This window comes from Nannospalax galili, unplaced genomic scaffold (genome assembly GCF_000622305.1).
Source record: "Nannospalax galili isolate Female #2095 unplaced genomic scaffold, S.galili_v1.0 scaffold522, whole genome shotgun sequence".
NCBI lineage: Eukaryota > Metazoa > Chordata > Mammalia > Rodentia > Spalacidae > Nannospalax > Nannospalax galili.
The window spans coordinates 771,873-778,511 of NW_008348874.1; the positions used below are offsets into that span (position 1 = coordinate 771,873).

At 38.1% G+C, this 6,639-nt stretch overlaps 1 protein-coding gene across 2 annotated transcripts in view; it reads left to right on the forward strand.

Moving 5' to 3' along the window:
• The window catches only part of Hmgcll1 (3-hydroxymethyl-3-methylglutaryl-CoA lyase like 1), a 228,034-nt gene that overhangs the window by 181,209 nt on the left and 40,186 nt on the right, over positions 1-6,639 (forward strand). The gene's annotated exons all lie outside the window — the stretch shown is intronic.

The following is a 6,639-nucleotide window of genomic DNA, read 5'->3' on the forward strand; positions in this document are numbered from 1 at the left end:
TTCCATTGTTAATTTTGAGCTTTATTTCATTGCTGTCTGATAGAATGCATGAGATTATTTCAATTTTTTTTTGTATTTGTTGAGGTTTGTTTTGTGGCCCATATGTGGTCAGTTTTTGAAAAAGTTCCATGGAGTGCAGAATAGAATGTGTGTTCTTTGGTGCTTGGGTATAATATTTGAAAGGTGTCTGTTACGTCCATTTGATGTATGGTATCATTTAATTCAGACATCTCTCTGTTTATTCTTTGTCCAGTTGACCTGTCTAATGGAGACAGTGGGGTATTCAAGTCCCCTACTCTTAATGAGTTGGGGTTAATCTGTGTCTTAAAGTTCTGTAGTGTTGTTTTATGGATTTGGTCACACCAGAGTTTCAGGATTATAATATCTTCTTGGTTAACTGTTCCTTTGATCAGAATGAAGTGACCCTCTTTATCTCTTCTCATTTGTTTTACTTTGAAGTCTTTTTGTCAGATATTAGAATTGCAATCCCCACTTGTTTCTTAGTGTCATTTGTTTGGAATATTCTTTTCCCTCCTTTCACCTTAAGGTAGTGCCATTCCTTGAAGGTGAGATGGGTTTCTTACAGACAACAAAAAGATGGATTTTGTTTCTTAATCCATTCACTTAGCCTCTGTCTTTTGACTAGGGAGTTCAGTCCATTAACATTTAAAGGTATTGTTGAAAGATGTATCTTGGTTTTCATCATTTTGATTGCTATTTTCATTCTTTGTCTGATTTTGTGCTTCCTCAATTATAGCTTTATTTATTTTCTTTGGCTGCCCCTGGGGTATAGTTGTTCCTCTCTCCATTCTCTGTATTGCTTCAGGTATTCTTTGAAGGGTTGGTTTTGTGAACATCTATTCCTTCAGGCTATTCATGTCAAGAAAGATTTTTCTTCCCCCTCAACTATAATAGGCATTTTTGCTGGGCAGAATATTCTGGGCTGGCATCTATTGTCATTTAGAACTGGAAATACCTTGGTCCATGCTCTTCTGGGTTTTGTAGTTTGCATTGATAAGTCAGCTGTAATTCGGATGGGCTTTCATTTATATGTGACTTATTGTTTTTCTATTGCAGCTTTCAGTATTCTCTCTTTGTTCTGTACATTTAGTGTTTTTACTATGATATGTCATGGGAAGTTTCTTTTCTGATCCTATTTGATGTTCTTTGTGCTTCTTGTCTTTGTATGGGGATGTCTTTCCTTAATTTTGGGAAATTCTCTTCTACAACCCTGTTTAAGATCTGGTCAATACCATTATCCTGAAATTCTTCTCCTTCCTCTATGCCTATGATACGTACATTTGGCCTTTCCATGGTGTCCCACATTTCATGCAAATTCCATTCCTGGTTTTTTGTTTCTTTTTTTTTTTAATTTTTCATGTTTGCTTGAGTGGTCCAGTTCTTCAACTTTATCCTCCAGTGTTGATAGTCTCATTTCCGTTTTATTCATTCTAGTGGTGAGGCTTTCCCCTGTTGTTTCAAATTGGCTTCTTGAGTTTTTCACTTCCTTCTTCATTTCTCCTGAGTTTTCTTCACTGTTTCTCTTGTGAATTCATTCAGAAGTTTATCCCTATCGTCTTTCAGTTCTTTGATTTGTTTGTTTGTGTGTTCCTTAAATTTGTTGAATTCCTTTATCATGTTTATGATTGATTGCTCATTTAAATTCTGTGTCCTGGGTTATCTCTAGGGGTTCTCCTTATGGAACTTTTCTACAGGAGAGGTGGAGTTTGGTGGGGACATAGTATTTTGGCTTTCTAGTTTATTTTTTTCTTTGTGATTTTGTTATGGGAATTTCTTTTCTTTGTGATTCTGGTATGAAAATTAAGTTGAAGTTTGCTTTTGTTTGTATTATTGATGTGCCTTTGTTGTTTTCTTATTGATTATGTAAAGCTGATTGGTTCGGGTTTCAGGTTCTTTCAGGCTTTATTTTGGAGGGAACTGATGGCTTCAGATCAGCTATTCAATAGCTCCCACAGAAGCCCAAGTCAGGTTACAGTCAGGTACACTCAGGCTTCCTTCTAAGGTTTGGACTTCTACCCCTCAGAGCAAAATTTGGGAAGTTCCTTATGGGAGGGGGGCAATTTGGGACTCTCAGGGGTCTGCTGAAATCTCAGCCCCTACAATCCATGTTGGAGCAGGCACTCTCAGCCTGGGTGCTATGGTCTCAGACTTATCCTACCAAAGCACAATTTTTCGGTCTTTTGGAGACAGGATGTCCCTGTAGCCGAAGCTGGCATGGAACTCACTATGTAGACCAGGCTGGCCTTGAACTTACAGAGATCCACCTGCCTGTACCTCAGGAGTACTGGGTTCAAAGGCATGCACCACCATGCTGGCTTTGTGGACATAAATTCCTTAAATCTGTTTTTATCATGGAAAAATTTTTTTCTCCTTCAGTTACAAATACATATATTTTCCCTACATCTGTTTGCCTGGCTGACATCTGTAGTTTTTCAAGGCTTGTAGACAATCAGTTTCCGTTGAAAACTCACCTCTTATTCTAATAGGCCTGCCATTGTAAGTAACTTGGTTTTCCTCTCTTGCAGCTTTCAGTATCTTTTATTTGTTCTTTATATTGAGTGTTTTGACTCTAACATGAGGAGTTTCTTTTCTGGGCCAATATATTTGGCATTCTGTATGCCTAAGGATAGCTCTTTCCTTAGATTTGGGAAATTTTCATGTAGGATTTTGTTGAAAACATTTTCTCTGCCTTTGTCCTCAGTATTTTTTTCTTCCATACCAAATTTTTCATAGGTTTGGTCTTTTTATAGTGCAACAGGGTTTCTACATATTGTGTTTGGGGTTTAGATTTTATATTTCACTGAGTGATCCATTTCATCTACCTTGTTGAGACCTGATATTCATTATTCCACTTGATCCAATATATGTAAGGCTTTCCTCTGAGGTTTTTGTTTTACTTTCTTTGTTTTTCATTTAAAGTTTGATTTCAGCTTGGCTTTTCATATATTCCACATCTTTATTAAATTCTAATTTCAAATCTAGAGTTATTTGACTTTCTTCAACTTGTTTTTGTTTTCGTGTTTTTCATTTAGTCTTTTATTCATATCCTCTTTGAGTTTCTTGAACATATTTATAATTGTTATTTTGAAACCATTGTCTTGTGCATCAGCTGGGTTGCTTTTCTCATGAAACATTATGATGGGTGTTTTCATATCTGGAAGGGCCATATTACCTTTTTATGTGTATTTTAGATGAATTTTTTGCATTTCATACAAAAATCTTAATCATATTTAGACTCCCTCTCCCTGCACCCCCATGACCCCTGCCAATTTTATGGATTCTATAATATATGTTAAGGCCTATCGAGTCAAGCTTTTGTACCCAGATGTCCTGTGCAAGTTCGTGTGCTGGAGTCTAGTCAGCCTGTCTAGAATCACTCCCTTAAAGAATGTCCACTCTCCTTCAGTCAACAGTCCCTTGGCTAGGTTTGGGACCTCCTGCCCACTTCCCCAGTTCTATACTAGGTTTTTGCGTGATTTGCATTTGCAAGGGTTTTGTGCATGCTGTCACCATTACTGTAAATTCCTATGAGAAAATTCTCAGAAGCCTAGAAAATTCTGTTTCCTTGTGATTATTCACCACCCCTGACTCTTACAATCTTTTGGCCCCCTCTTCCACAATGTTTCCTGAGCCACGAGTGAATGAAGTTTAATAAGAGTCCTGCCCAAGGTGTGTACTCTGAAGTCTCTTATATTCTATACCTTGAAAAGTTGTCGCTTTCTGTGTGCATCACACTGTTGCATGAGGAATCTTTGCTGGTGAGAGTTCCACCATGAGTTCCCTCCCATTGAAAAGGCTTTAAGTTCAATTAGACAGCTGTTTATTACCCCCAAGACAAACGTGCTACTCACTACTACAACGATGTAATTTGTTGTGCCAGTCGTTGTGATTATTAGACTTTAAAGCTGGGATTGGTTCACTGATTGATTTTCTCCCTTTGCAGCTTGCATAGAAATTCTGAAACTATGGGAGCTAGTCTTGAGACAGGTGGCTTTCAGCTCAGTTACAGATTCATTACTCCAAGATCTGTGTCTGAAGTAGAGACATATTTCTCTGTTATTCATGTTTTTTGTTTGTTTGTTTGTTTCTTGCTTTCATAATGGAACCTATCTATTTTGCCTGTGTTTAATGGGTGTTTGTTTGCTCTTTCTCCCAACTTGTCCGGTTGTGGTTTAGCAGGATGATTCTTGATGTTCAGCCTCAGGCCCACTCTGTGTTGATATGTGATTGGGGTGTCAGGAGTAGATTTAAATCAGCTAGTCTTAGGTGCAACGTCTGTTCATAGGAGCAAGCTTTCTGTGGGCTTGGAATACTCCCACTGCTGATCTTCTGAAGCCTGTAGAGAGTTCAGCAGTTTATACAGGAGGTTGTTGGATGGCAGAGGCTGGGGTCATAGTGTTAAGTTCGGGTGGTCCATGGGGTTGGGGCCCAGGACATCACACCTTCCTCAGTTGGAAGTGGTAGGGGTCAGGGGCAAAGGACACCACACAGTCCCAGGGCATCTTGGTAGGTGGAGTGGTAGTTAGCTCTGGAGGTCCCTACATGGGGTCATGGATTGAGCTATGAGTGGGGTGGCTAGGGATGCCTACCCATGGTTCCCAATCAGAATCTACTAGGTCCCATAGCAGTGTGGAGGACTGGGTGACTGCTAGGCCAGATGGCAGGAAGATTGTCACTTGGGGGTTTCTACCTGCTAGTGTTGGATGGCAGAGAGGGAGAGGAAAGGCCAGAATCTGTGAAATCATCTTTAGGAAGTTGTGCATCCCCAGCTAGGACTGGGAGTGGGGGACAGTGGAGAAAGAGAAGGAAAGCTAGACTCTCAGAAAATCAGCAGGTCTTCTCAGCTTCCTGGGAGTGCAAATCAATACAGCCAGTATGGCTATCAATATAAAGTTTCCTCAAAAATTGAAAAATAGAGGTACCATATGACCCAATTATGCTTTCATAGAGGTATTGTACCCCCATGTTTATTGCTGCTCTACTCATTATAGTAAGGAAACAGAACCGATCTATTTGTCCACCAATAGATAATGAAAATCTGGCACATATACATATATGTATATAATGGAAAATTATTAAGCTCTAAAGAAAAACTGAATTGCAAAATTCAGGGAAAACAAATGACACAGAATGTGTACTATTAAGCAAGGCCACCAAATCTCTGAGAGAAAAGGGACATGTTCTCCATCATATGCATATTCTAACATGTATCTATAACCCATAATATAAAATATATAGACTGTATAATTCTAACCCATACATAATATCCATCTATCTATCATCTATCTATCTATCTATCTATCTATCTATCTATCTATCTATCTATCTATCTATCTATCTATCTACTATCTATCTATCTATCACAAGTGCTTGTGTTGGTATAACATTTAGAAAGGCATACTAATGCGTGCATATATATGTTGTATACTTTATGTTAAATCCTTTGAATGATCTCCCAAGTTATAACACATTTTATTCTTTTTTGATTTTTTTAAATAAATAATTTATTGAGAATTTCATACATGTATATAAGGTGTGATCAAATCCATGCCCATCCCTCCCTTCCAAACCCTCCCATATCTCCCCATCATATTTTTCTGATAACTTCATGTACTCTTTCTTCTTTGATTCATTTATTTATTTTTTAACGGTTCTTATGGCTACTCTAACATTCCCCCTTCTGAAGAGGTAACTCTTAAATCTTTTAAAGATTAGATAAAGACTCCCAAAATTTTTTGACATTTTTGGCCTTTGGAATGGAGTAGTTGGCTAAGAGGCCCAAGAACATTCTGAGTTTTAGACAAGAAACTAGCTACTTTTCTTTGGGGTCTTTTTACCATAACTACCTAGCAAAATCCTACCTCCTATTCTTATCACATGATCCTCTGAAGAGGTTACCCAAATTTCCAATAGGTAATTTGAACACAGACTGCTCTGGCTTCTTCCATGAAGAACAGGGATGCAGGATAAGGCAACTGGAGTACCCCTTCAGTGGGTCTATCTAAAAGATTCCCAAATTGCATAACTCTTATCTCAAGGAGGAAAAGAAAGTCTTTTAATCATGAATAGGAGATGTGAAGGAAAAATAAAGGCAAGAGCAATTAGCATTACAGGTTCTAGACAGGGAACTAGAAAAACGACAGAACAGGGCAATAGTCAGATGTTCATATGAGAGTCCATTGGAATTTCATGACAAAAGCTTCCAAAAGCATCCCTCTGCTGGATTCTTCCTCATTTTTCTTTTGTCTTGCAAGGTTGGACTCTAGAGTGATGGATTCAGGATTTGCTTTCAGGTATTTCAATAGCTGTTGGAGTGGTTAAAATCGGTGTCAGTTCCCTCTCAAAGGCTTCTAGATGTGGGGAGAAAACAAATTTACCCATCATTTTAGAACAATAGCTGGTTGTCTCTCTTAGCTACAGGTGGGCACTACAGCATTGGAGACCAAGATTTGAAGTCTTATTTCTGAGCAACACTTTCTGGTAAGGAACAAAATCATCAATGAGAAATAATTGTCTAAATAACTTTTTGTATAAACTTAAGCCTAATTTCTGGGAAGTGTAATACCTTGAACTCTTAAAGAAATATACTGATGACTTTACTCTTTGGTTATACTTTTC